This window comes from Acanthopagrus latus, chromosome 19 (genome assembly GCF_904848185.1).
Source record: "Acanthopagrus latus isolate v.2019 chromosome 19, fAcaLat1.1, whole genome shotgun sequence".
Taxonomy (NCBI): Eukaryota; Metazoa; Chordata; class Actinopteri; order Spariformes; family Sparidae; genus Acanthopagrus; species Acanthopagrus latus.
In genome coordinates, this window is record NC_051057.1 from 18142339 (window position 1) to 18156489 (window position 14151).

At 40.1% G+C, this 14151-nt stretch overlaps 1 long non-coding RNA gene across 1 annotated transcript in view; it reads right to left on the reverse strand.

Moving 5' to 3' along the window:
• Nucleotides 1–242: 242 nt before the first annotated feature.
• The window catches only part of LOC119008630, a 51376-nt gene continuing 37467 nt past the window's right edge, over nt 243–14151 (reverse strand). Inside the window, exon 2 of the long non-coding RNA XR_005071470.1 lies at nt 243–704. This is a non-coding gene — a long non-coding RNA (uncharacterized LOC119008630). The remainder of the gene's footprint in view (nt 705–14151) is intronic.

Below are 14151 nucleotides of genomic sequence, written 5' to 3' on the forward strand. Positions count from 1 at the left end.
TTCGACAGCGATTGTCCCATTATTAAGTAGTTTGTCACATGTAATATGCATTGATTAAACTTTAAATGTGCAAGAGTTGGGCAGAGTATGCCGATCGCCTCAAGTGTCTGATGCAGATATTTACGCTGAAGGCACTTTGTTAGAGTAAATTAACTGCAGTGAAAAATCAATGAAGAGAATAGTTTCGACTGATCTTGTCAGAGCAGCAGAGATTAGTTAATATAGAGCTCCTTCGACAAAAATCCATATTCAATGTTTTATTTTGACATTTGTATTCATTTAGTTTGATTTAAAATGATAACACTGCACTTGGGTGCACACTAGTAGTCAGCTTCCTGTAATTCAGCAATTATTCAGATATAATTAACAATTATTAAAACTTCTGACGCAAAAGTGTTCATAGATGAGAAGTAAATATACAGAGCAGCATCTATGTGTGTATTCATTTCAGGTTGTAAACAGTAGTCTCTGACACTGGGTTGTTATCGAGTTGTGGCCCCCGGCGCAGGATTGATCCACTTCAGTCCAGCAGCAGGGGGGCGGGAGCTCTGGAGGGGCTCAGCAGGGCTCCAAATCAATAAGGTTAATAGATGTGGGGGCCACGCAGTCAGAGGTGTGCAGCCTGGCATTTTCGGTGCCAATGAGGAAAATTCCTGATGACGAGGTGTCTCTTTTGGAGCCTGCATTAATGTCAGTCTGATTACCTGGAGCCAGGACGTCAGATATACAGTGGGGTTAGTAGAGCCTTGTTCCGTGGCCATTAACTGGAATTAGCTTTACAAGGAGACCCTTCAGACTGGAGACTTTAACTTGCCACCTCTTCATCCGCTGTCCATTGAGAACAAATTGCTGGCCCCCCCACCCTCCCGTCCTTCCCTCCTGACTCTATTCTTCCACTCTGATTTCTATAATGCCAACAGTTTCATAATCACTTGATGAGTAATTTCCTCTCATTTGGGATTTGGAGAGGGAGGTTTCATTAAGAAGTTTCTTTTTTTCCCCCTCCTCCTCCCACTCATTTTTTAAGCTATTTCTCACATTCACAAGAGGGAGAAAACGACGGCATAGAATGAACATTTTAAAAAGAGTAAAGACAAAAAGAGAGCACAGTTAAAATCTTGTTTAACTGACAAAATGGAAACTAAAGCGTTTCCATTATTAGATTTGCTTTTACACATTTGCAAAATATTACAGTCTCTCCTTCAGGAACTCAACTGGATTTCCTTCTATTATTTATTTCACGGACAATAAGCGAACAGTTCACAGTAAGTCTTTTGTAAATTTTCCTCACACAGAAAGTTTGTGCTTAGCTTTTCCCACACTGTGATACCCACTAGACTATTAAGATTTCTGAATAGGGCCCTTCAGTTTCTCTCAGACTTACAGCAGAGTTTGAATAGCGAAGAAAATGCAAATGAGTTGCTTGCTGATCTATTCTTCCAGTACCTGGCTAATGTCTATACAGAAAAGCCAAGTGTCTGAGTGTCTGTGTGTGTGTGTGTGTGTGTGTGTGTGTGCGTGTGTGTGTGTGTGTGTGTGTGTGGATAGCGGCATACAGAGAGGTGGAGGCCGGCCACTGCCACACCTGCAATTAGCCATGCACCTGCATCAGCTGAATTAAAGTGTGCAGGCAGAAGTCATGCTGGCTCCACTACCCTCAGCCCCCCTAAACAAAACACTGAAGTCATTCGCAATAAAAGAATCAGTTGTCTCCTTTCCTCCCCCTTTCAAAAGGTCCCTTTGCATAGGAAATCAGTTGTCTCTCCCTCCACGGACATCATGCAGTGTGGGCTCCCATGGAAATGAGTTTTGGCATTGTTGTGCCGAGGCACTCCCCCTCTAATAAATTGAGGAGGATTAAGGGAGAAGAATGTAATAAAGGATAGTCATTTCATCATGACAGCCATTTTTAGAGGGGGTTGGGGCAGCCAGAGATTTAAAGGATAATCAGCCCCGGGTTTATTTCCATAACATGCATTACAATCTGCTTCTTTGAACTTTGCTGCCACTTAGGTTACTAGATTTGTAGCAGGCAAAAGAAGGGAAAAAAAAGAGCGTTATTATCAAATGTTTAGTGTTTGAGGCTTGAGTGACATATTAGAGACATCTGAGTGAGTTATTAAACCGTTATGGCTCTTGGAGATTATTACGCATTAATCTAAGCACTTTGAAGTGTGTGTGTTTCTACAGTGGAATTATAGGCATACATTTTGGCTTGTAAAATAAGGCCGTCGTTCTCAAATGATACTTAAGAGTCTCGCATGTTTCCACTTTGAAATGCACTTGGACTCTTATTTATATGCAAAGAAATATCACGTTCGCATGAAAAGGAACCTCAAGTGGCCCCCAAAAACATTTTTTGTAGTCAGATCATGCAGCCAAATTTCTACACGCATGGTTTTGGTTTTTATTGATCGTGGAGTCAGCTTCAACCTCGCCCCTCCTGACTGTTTGTTTAGTCTCCCTATGTGATTGGAAACACTTCAGAAATGGTGACCAGCAGCAGGTGGACGGGTGCCGGAGCTTTGAAGTCTGTGCTCCTTATTGATCCTGTGCATATTCTAAAAAAAATCAAAGAGGGCATCAAAGGCATAGCTAAACTCTTAAAGACTCTGCACGCTCCAAAAAAGGGCACCAATGACAGCGTGAACAAGCAAAGCAGGTGGTGGCTGCCGGTCGGAGCAATCACCCCCTCCAACCCCCGTCACGCCCCAGACAGGCTGCTGAAGGCTTCTATTTTAATGTTGGACAGCAGTATGGCTCCCACTTTGACTGGCACTTGTCTCTCATTAGAGGAAGGGAAAGCAGCTTGGGGAAATCTTCAGTTCAAATTAATTAGTCTGCTAAGCCAACACATTGCAGACACTTGGCTGCAGAGGATAAATGAGTGGAATATAACATTCAAAGCAATTGGGACTAAGATCCTTAATACAATGAGAGGTATACTACAAATTGTGAGGAGAAAAAAAGTGCTAATCTCTTTTCTGTACCATTTTGAGCTGCAATGGAACCTGACCAATATATGAGTTATTGGAGAGAACTCTGTATGAGTGTATATAAGAGTCAATAAATAACAAGAAACTGTAGCGCAGGGATGCTGAAAGAGGTAACCTAGAAAAGAGTGTTGGCATCATAAAGTTTGTCCTCCAAAGAGAAATGACAAAGTCAATCTTGTAACAAAAAAATGTCTTACTGAGAGTTAGGGAAGGCGACTCTGGAGAAAGGTGGTTTGAGTCTCATTTGAGTCTCATTCCTGGGTCGTCGAATTTGGCTAATATAAGGAACCAAAGAGTCTGTTTTTGATGACAAGGGAATTAGATTCGACAAACAAATGTCTTTCTCCAGAGTCGCCTTCCCTAACCTCAAGTACAGTCATTATACTGTTGGCTGAGAAACCTTATTAGAAGTTCAACCAAACCTTCAGAATTCCCAGAGATAGACAAAACATTCATTTCGGACCCACCAAACATTGTGAATTATTAATTCACAATCAAATGAATGTTTTGAAGGTAAAGAGAGAGAAAACAACCCACACTTTAACTTGGGGAGAAAAAGATGAATCCAGTTCTACACCCTCGACTTACGAAAGCGTGCATATGGTCTCGTCTCAGAGAGAATGAGCCGAGAACACAGTTTTCACAGACTGTTTATAGAGGGGAACATTTTGCTGACTTACAGAACAGAACTGAACTGTGGTTGGTTATCTGTACTGGACATTTAGTTTGAGTACAAACTGCAAAGTACAAACTGATCTAGATGAGGTCCTCTAGTGCTCACATACAATATTTATCTTGACAGTCATGCTGCACTTACATAATATCCGCTGTGTAGACAAAGGATATGGAGTGGTACTGTATGTGTGAAAACTCGCAGCTGGTTACAAATGAAAGAGCACAGTGTTCAGTTCACATGGCTTACATCACAGTTCATGAAATGATTTTCAAGAGTCATTTAAAACCTTCAGTACCATTTTTCAATAAACAAGTGTATTCTAAATGATGCCAAAATGTGAGCCATGTTGCACTGTGCATTATGAAGACTGCACTTGTGTTTTAAACGCCAACACTTAATCAGTCTGGACTACTAGCTCCACGGCTAACTAAGCTAAATAGCTAAGAGCAGTTACAGTTGGTAGCTGTTAGCAGTTACTCTGCTGTTAGCTGCTCCCTATTTGTTTTGAGAGGGAATTAGACAGGTGGCCAGTTCGTCCATAGTGTACCTTTAATCAGTTAGTCAGCTAATGGCACACATCCCTCATTTATTTAGGTCGGCTAAAAATTCTAATAATGCTTGAAATCATTGAGTTAAATAACCTTATTCAAAAGTAGAAACTTTGTTATTTTGTCATGTTTTCAGGTGTGAACATGCTAGAAACAGTTTTTAAAAAATGGTTAGTTTGAAATTGTATAACACGGTGTCATGGACACCTAGCTTTACAGTAACCAATCTTTGTGACAGCAGACAGTACACAGAGCCATCACCACAGTCAATGACTTCACTATTGGCAGAATTGATGACAGTAAAGCAACGAGGTGCAGGCTGCAATTGGAACATCTCTCTGAAACTCCAGGATAAATCCACACTCCTTCAACCTCCAGCTCCCCCTCTGATGTATGCCTGTCCTCCGCTCTCCTTGGGTGCACATGGGAGTTATTTGAGCCTTTCTGGGACCAGCGGGAAGCAGCGCTGCCACACCGGCTCACTGTTGGATTACCCCCATTGCGTGAGTCTTTGGCCTCTTTCCTCTCGTGACGACACAGGGTCGAGTTCACAAGGGGCTGATTTAACTCATTCACCGCAGTCCACTGCCACTAGCCACATGCCTGCCAGCCCAGTGATTTTAACACAACACTAAGTGTTCCTGAAATGAGGAGACAAAATGCCTCTTTGACTCGATTCACCAAAGATTGAATTTTTTTTGGGGGGGTTGTGTGATGGGTTTGATTTACGCCTAACGCTCTACAGGGAGTTAATTCTTCAGGATTCAGCTTGGAGCACTTTGAGGTTGTTTGTAGCTACTGTAAATGTGGATCTTACACTTTATGTCTTGTTTGCTTTCCATATGAGGTTTGGCTGTCTTGGGAAGTACATATTATAGTTTTTAAAGATAAAACAATTAGTAATCTGGAAATTGATTAATGATTTAAGTAATATTTTCAGCAAAAGTGCCAAGCATTACCTTGTTCAAGCTTCTTTATTGTGGAAATTTGCTTATTTTCATTGTGTGAAACTGTGGTCAGCATTTTTTTGTTTAAAACAGTTCAACAAATAATCCTGGAAATCTGGAGATGACTCAATAGTTAAATAATTACTATTTGCTGCTCTGCAAAATATGTTTTCTTATGTTGGATTTCAGACCACAGGGCATTTCAGACCAGTCATGTTGAAATTGCTGTGAATGTTCTTTTCTTAGTTTTGCAGATCTGATGTCAACTCCTCCTCAACAGAAAAACAACAGCCCAGTAGGTATTTTGTACAAACAGCCATATTTTTGTCTAGTGTGAGGAAGATACCTCTAGTTGCCGCACTATTTACGATGGTAGCAAAGGAGGAAGTCAAGTTTGGTTGTATAATGAGTGACAAAGTCTGCCTAGGGACGAGGTCTGGGTGGGTGGATGGGTCAAAGGTCCAGAACATCTTTCGCTGGTACTCTCCAAACTATCATATGTGACATTTTGGGGTCGTCATTGGTAATCAACCTATTCAATTGTTTAGTTATGAAGATGTGTTGTGATGAAGCAAGGGAGAGGCTAAGATGTTTGTCAATAGCTACTTTTGTTGCAAAGTATCAGTTGCAACTGTCAATTTAACCATCTTATGTCTCAGATATAATAATAGAATAGAATAATAGCAAGTACCCCATTTCAAGCAGCAATTAGCTTTCAATTCTTAAGAATAGCCAGATACTGAAATTAGAAAAAACTGCATGTTAACAAGTAAGATATTTATGATAAGACACATACAATAATTCGATAACGCAATTATCATGACAGGACTTAACAAAGCACACCATGTCATTAGTCTGTGCAAACTTTCCTCATATTGCTGAAGAAACAATCTTTGTTCTGTCTGGTGCTTTGATTTGCACGTGTATGACTTCACGTTTTGTTGAGATCATCACCTGTGGCATAAACGCTATCCATAAAACAGCCTTGCAATTATGATAAACAAGCATCAGCGCTGACTCAATCAAAAATAGAACACTGCTGTGATTACATGAATGAAAATAAGGTTACTTATTACGACATGCTTTGTACTGCCGCCTATTGTTTAAGCCTTGACTGTCACCTGTTCTCTTTGGAGTTCATTCTGTGTCACTTCAGTCCCACAATGCCATGACAGGTCTTAAATTTACAACTGAAGTCATTAAGTGTTCATGAGTATGAGTAATCAGACTATTCATTTGAATGTGAAAGTCGAGAAAAATGAAAAAAAAAAAACAGGCACAAAAATGTATATCTGGACTAAAAGATCGCGAAATGTTAGACATTTCTGGAAATGTAATAATTCAGCTGTTGGAAGACTCCTCTTCTAATTGCATGTGGATTATCTATCTCATTTCACGGGATGTTGTCACTGAGCTCAAGAAAAAAAAACAAAAAAGAAGCTTATCCTGCCTTTTCCCAAGAGACTTAACAATAATACATACAATGGACCTACTGACCCTCAGAACCCTTCTTTTTAGACGGTGTGAGGATGTCGTGTTTTTATTGGCTGTGTTTCTTAAGTGCTTTGATTGCTGTAAGCAGCCCGTACAGAGAATGTCTTTGGCCTCCCTAACTGAGGCATCCCGTCAGCTGAACAGCGGCATCCCACTGATGTCCCAGGAGATGCAACTTGAGTAATGTTCTCACATTAACAGGGCAAACAAGGGATACTCTTTACATGGGGACGATTAATTCAAGATCCTGCAGTGTTTTGGCTGCGCATTATGATGGATCTCATGTTATGTCATTTTCACAGTCAGTCAGTTGCGGCAGATAATGCAGGGTGAGTTTAATTTCTTTCTCTTTTTTTTTTTAAACTGTCAGTTCTAGTGGTTGGATACAATCAGAAAAGGGTTTGCTAATTCATTCGAGGGACAAGTGAACATCGGTTGTGGGTGTGGAAGGATGTTTCCTCCTCTTTGGTGTTTGTGATCCGTGTCATGTAATTAAAGCCCAAACATGCCAAGTCAACTGTCGAGTCCGAAAAAGTTCCAAATTAGTTGTGCATTTCAACTTTGTTTGCCATGAAACACGCACTCGAACATATTTGTATTTCTTTAACATACTTTATTCCACATTGTAGCAGCGAGGGGACAATCGACACATTTAGAAAAAGGGTGTGAAAAAGTCTGCTGCCTGTGGCCAAAAGAATGAACTATGGCAGACTGGAGATTGTGAATAGGCCTTTTACAGGTCACAGAATCCATTCAGCCCACTGACATTGTTATTATCTGACCGTCATAGATGGGCCTAATTAATATTCTAATCATAGGCCTCCGGAACATTGTAAACAAAATTATCCGCTGAGTACCACTTGCTTATTCAGTCGCTCGTTGACTCTGTGAGTGAGAAACAAGCACTCTGGAGAAAATTAACACTAAGTAAAGGCAAACTTACAGACGAGCACAATCTCTTTTCATAGGGGAAATTTCTCTTTTCATCTCTGCTAAGTGCATCAAAAGTAAGGAAATAAACATTTAACGCTAAAAGAAGTTCAAGGAAACAAACACAAAAGATCTTTGGCTTAATATAAGTAGTTTGGTTCATGGCAAAAGTAGGAAAATAAACACTAGTTTCAAGAGCTTGTTAGCTACCTTTTTCCTTTATCATCATAACTTCAACAAAAAAAAGAGAGATTTAAGTGTCTTACATGTCTTAAAACATTCTTGCTAGTACCCAAAAGTTATGGATGGGAGAATTTTTTAACACATTCTCAGCTTCTTATCAATGTCTCAACACTAAATGAAGGCTAGCTTAAAGGCAAACAAATCCTCTTTTCATAGGTGAAATTGCTCTTTAAATCGCCATGTTTTTTAAATTAGTATCAAAAGTAAGCAAATAAATAGTTTTAACTAAATGAAGTTCAAGGGACTAAGTATAGAATACTTACTATTCTACAGTATTAGTTTTTTTTTTAGCAATATGGCATAAAAGACACGTTAAGTAGGTAAATAAACAAAGATATTGTAAATACTGAACAATAAATGATGTATGGAAGATTATGGGTTTAATATAAGTGTTCAACAGTATTACTTTGGTATATGTGATATATCAATGTTAAAAACCATGTTAATAATGTTAAGATTTTGAGATCTTGTCAGCTGCATATTTCTTTATCAAGACATTTTTATCCTAACTAATCAAGCTCAGCTGACCAATGATGGACCAGATTTCTCTAATCTGTGTTGACCAAATAATAATTGCATATTGATATAAGATGTTAAGGGCTACAAGCATACGTAACTTTAATTAAATCAAGATTTTTAGCATCTCACATGTCTTCACACCTTCTTGCAAGTACATAAAAGTGATGGATGAGTGCATCAACAGTAGGTCAAAAAATAAGTATTCTACAGTGTTAGTTTGGCAACATGACATGACTTCTTTATCAAGTCATTTGTCCAACATAATCAAGCTCAGCTGACATTTTTATTATCTATGATGACCAAACTGCATTTGAATGTGCATGTTTAGACTAGACAGCAATGACAAGGAGCTACACGCAGTCATAACTTTTATTTTATAAATATTTTAAGTACCTCACACATCTCCACACCTTCTTGCAAGTAACTTAAAGTGATGGATGAGTGCATCAAGGTAAGGAAACAGATATCGAACATTAAATGCAGTTCAAGGGAAGTAATATGGAAGATTTCTGGCTTTATAAAGGATTAGTAAAATGGTCTAATAGACATGTTAAATAGGTAAAAAGAATTTTGAGATTTTGCTAGCTCCCGGTTTCTTTATTAAACCATTTTTCTTCCCTAATCAATCTCAACTGAATAATGGCAGGCAAAACTTCTATCATCTGCGACTACCAAATTGCATTTGAACATGCATATTTAGATAAATCAGTCCTGATAAAGAGCTACAAGAAGTTATAACTTTAATTAAATCAAGACTGTAAGTGTCATTCAAGCCTTGCAAGTATGCACAACATGCAGAAAAGCGTCATTTTTCAGCTGAAAGTGATTTATGAGTGAATAATTGTATTAATATATTCTCATCTCAAGAAACAGAGCCTGTAATATACACGGGTTGTTATATTAATGCTAATAGATCAACCAAATTTAAGTATCATCTCTGTATTGTTGCCCAATATTGGAATTGTATTTTAACAGTCTGTTGTTTATGAAGTGCCTCGAAAAGCCATGCTGCAAATCTCCATCATTATTGTTCCCTGTCAACTTAGAGATGTCTCCCTCTCCGTGGGGGTGTTGCGAGAGTTATGGAGTGTCGTGACGAAGGAGACCTGAAGTTGACAGACATCTTTTCGGGGCACGTGGTCTCATGACGGAGCTCCTTCAGATGGGAAAGTGAACAGACTGAAATGCTAATTTCCCCGAGATGATAAATCTGCAGTATGAAATTGTCGGTACAGAGCTCTCTCGCCCCGAGGCTGCGCGTTATTGCTTTATTCTATTAGTCAGTTATTACCAGCAATCACAGTCAACCCCCACTGCCCCCCACACACAAAGCCCCTTTTACATTACATTTATCAGGCGTTGTACAAACGTTGAAAACATATGACGGCAGCCCTCAGAGCTGTGTTTCCTCTGGGGCAGAGGGGGCCTCTGCTGAGGGAGGGGACCTCCAGCTGGCCCATAGTGCATCTGTTCGCTGGGGCTGGGTGGCAGTGACACCATGAGGGCCACTTACTTTCTTCTCACACACATCCTCCTATAGATTCCAGTTTTTAAACTCGTATTTACATTTCAGAATCTCTTGAAAGCGACTCTGTTTAAGGCTCAGAGTCAAGTGTTCACAGTGAAGTGTGAATGTTGCTGTCAAATATATGTTTCTGCTAACGCATGTGTGATGTAGCTAATCACCTGACTATACACTTCTAATTGTACTACCTCTTCGCCCAGATGTTCAGCACCCGTGCCCTCTCTCCACTTCCTCTTATGGGAGCAGCAGCCTGAGGCTATTTACATCACTATCTGTGGAGTAATTACCATACTGTTTTATATAATGCCAAAGCAATCATAGGGTGATAACATGCAATTAAGCAGTGTTCTCTGATTTGTACGTAGGCAATCTTGCATCTCTCTCCAGCTCTGAAGATAAAGTGCCCATTTCAAAATGTCAGATTGTAGTGGGACTTAATCTGATTATTTTCAATTAATATGCATGTCTCTCTATCCTGGGATTGCCGCCGTTATTGACATTGATAAATTGAGCTCATTTCTATCCGGGTTTGGCGCAGAGACACTCCATTTGGTTAATGTCACCTGTTATACTTTCTTTCCACTTGCTCCAAGGTTGTCTCCAGGCAAGAACTACGATTTTTTACATCAGATTTAGGGATAGGTCTCGAAAGGAGCAACATACCCATCGAGCAGTGTTGGGATATAATTGTTTGTCGTGTCACTTCTCCACCTTGCGAATTCCCTGCGAGCCCTGTTGGAAGGGAGCAGGCAGCCGTGGATGACAGGTGCCGGGGGGGCTAGGTGTTTATAGTGTCGCCCAGGAGAATTTTGCTGGACCGGGCCTCGAGAGGCAGCGCCGTCTGCCTGTCTTACCCAAGGAGTTCTACGTCACAGCTTCAAAATATCAGCTACAGAGCTTGTGAATGTCATGGAGGCTCGGGGAAAAACAAACCAAGTGCTCTGTTGAAATTCTTTTACATTTGCGGTTAAATATACATTTATTTTGGAAGACATTTCTGAATGTTTAGAGAAAAAAAAAGAAAAGAGCTGTTGTAGCGAGCATGCTGCTCAAACGAGTAGGCAGCTCTGTCACATTTGAGCAAATTCTTCCATCTAGCCTGAGGGAGCGTGGTGCTCACCGTTTGAAGATTAAAACATCCACTGTCATTTCCTGCTCCAGTGGCTGCTTTCCCAAGAAGAGTGGAGATATGAATTGTATTTTCCACCCCCTTCAGAGCTGATTATCGAGAGCCAGCCTTTCAGTGGCCTCCATGTTTCATGGTGGTCTCAGGAACAAGCCACCAAAGAGGCGGAATCGGAGGGGTGCAGATCAGCTGTGTGTTGTATTTGTGTAAGCCATTGTTCCAAGCAAATACAAAAGGTGAAGCATGGCTAAATCCTTTCTGCTTCCTTGTGTGGTTCTTGTGTTTGTGTGCGCGCAGCCGCGTCCACCTATCTTCCTTAACACGCATGTGCCCCGGTTTGTTTCTATGTGTGTTGGTCTATTGGCGCTTCTCTGAATGTGGCTGTTGGTATGTTTGGACCCTCCATTTAGTCTTCCCCCTTAGCCCATCAGTGCGTTGTCAGCAGCACGTCAGGTCCGCAGAAAGGCCCGGGATAGGACTAGGTGCCGTGGTGGGGGGCTCTAATAGAGCCATCAGTCAAGTGCCTGTCCAGCCGACCATACCACAGGGCGTTAGCGTTAATGCTGAGGCACATGGCGTAAGCGCTGAGGAGCAGGGCTGTTTGTCAAAGTGCATCCAATGTGAAGGAAGTTGTTAGTTAAGTGTGTTCACACGACTGCATGGCCATCCCACTGGAACATGTTCTGTGGCTGCTTCTTTTTCCGCCTTTCTGCATGCAGGCTGTATTTCAGGGGTTATTTTCTTATAGTGGGGCATTTCACAAAGAAATATCAACCACAGTTGTAAGTGTGATTGTTAAAACACACTAGCCACTGAAAGAAATGGTCTATTAATCTGTTTGTTTTATTAGTAACTTATCACATATGAACATGTTACCTTGAATTGTTGGAGGGTATTACCTTTTTTAGCTGTTTTCTGACATTTCATAGACAATCTGGCTCTACTAATGGATTGGTAGATCTAGACTGATATACAGGCAGATATAAGACAATGTTATGTGTTCATGTTGAAACAATTATTAGCCAATAATTTTACTGATTTTATCAAAGATCCCCAAATATTGATATCAATATCAGACTCAATGAATCTAAAAAATATTCAGCACCACAAGCAGTGGACACTCATGCAGTGACAAACGTATGCTGTGCAGCCTACTAATTTTCAAACAAACATGTTTACTTATTACTAGTAGTTTCTAAAAGATACCAAACATGCTACATATTGGAAAATGTGTTTAAAACAATGCACAAGAAATTTCTAGTGCTGAATGATATCCACAGGAATCATATTGTAATCACTTTGGCAGATATTACAATAGCAATATGAGTCATGATTTTAGTGGGTTTCATTTTTAAAATAATGATGTCATTTGATGTGTGTAGTATAAAAACAAGCATGTTCCCCTTATGTCCAGGGAATGTGATTTTTAGGTCTTAGGGTTTGTCCAATTCAAACATTTTCAAATTGGTTTGACATTAAGGTCTATACGGGACTGGACCAGTAATACTGAATTTCACCACTAGTTGTGGCACATGACTCTGTTGCTCCCAAGAGGAATGTAATGAGAGCCTATGAAGGACAACAGCACTACATTCTGTCATGTCAACTGTTTCAAACATATTTTTGGTCAGTGGGTTTAAAGAATGAATCTGTATGTGACAGATGAAAATGTTTCATACAAAGAGGTGTTATTATGGACCTGACTGCTTTTCTTGACAGCACCTGCTTTACTCTGGTTCTGGTAAACTCAACCCATGGCATCATGGAATTTCCAGTGGTCGGCTAGCAATCATGCTAACAACGCTAACTGTTTACAACAGGGAAAATGGATAAATAATCCCGGGAGACATTCAGAGCTGAATATATCATTATGGATCTTGTCTTGTCAAGTGTGACTTACTCACTAACCCAAACTACCTAGTTGGATATATGGCCATATGCAATTTAGCCAAATGTTTGGATTCATTGCTCAGCCCTAAATATTCCATTTGAAGGAGCCCTAAAGCATTTAACATTTTGGTAAGGATAAAAATCCTATACCTTCAACATGAGCTAGAAAACGCCAATAGAAAATATATATGGTACTGTCAGAAGGTGTGTAAATAAGATTATCTTAACAACTCTAAAGCTCCTTAAGGTGAAACCAAATGGCTTAATCAATAATGAAAATAATCATTAGAGCTACTTTACTATGTGGCAAACATTAATTTCCTATCCGAGTGGCCTGAGCCTAAGACCTCCACGGCTATTTTAAGAGGCTGGCCCGAAATGTGTGTGCGTACGTGCGTGTGAGCAAGCCACTTCCTGTGTGACCTTCTGGAGTGTGAGAGGAGCCACAGTGAGACACACACCGACTCTGCATGGAGCAACAGCCGACACTGCCCACTCTGCATCATCGGATCGGCGGACCACTCCGGTTCTGCTGCATCACACATCGTCCCACACTCAACACATTATTTGGCTATTCCTGCATGCCATTTTAACCCTGACATGTCCGGCTACTGCTGCTTTCTCCTCTGATATTAGTTGTATATTTTCATGTTAATTATCACAATTTTATGAAAGTGCATTGTTTTCATTGTAGAGCGCAGAAACATGACAATTATAGACTTTCAGTAATTAGTATGTAAACCATGTGATGTTATGTGTTAAAGTATACTGTACATACATATTTACACGTTTCATTACCTCATTACCAAAGAGACGCCTTTTTTGACACCATTCGAGAGCATTCATTCAGCAGATCTAGTTGAGAATAGAATACAAATCAAATACATTAACATAAAAAACATGTTTTCTGATAAATAACAAGGAGAAGCGGCTCAGATAGACTACATGGAAAATATTTCTGACACATTGTTCGATGTATCGAGAGACACTTCTCTGAGAGAAGAGCGTTGCCTCGGGCTGAAACTGAAATAGTTCAGCTGTTTCCAATACAACAGCCCTCTTTTAGCGAAAACAGAAGTCGAGATGTAAAGATAGCACATGTTAGAGCATATAGATCTTATTTTCACATGGGACTTGCTGCTTGTTTAGAGAATCCCTGATCAAAGCCACCCCTCCTGAGAATGGCTTTATTAGATTTCACACCTTCCCCCTAGGAGACGGGCAAAAACACAAAGCATACTTTCCTGCGTCAATAAA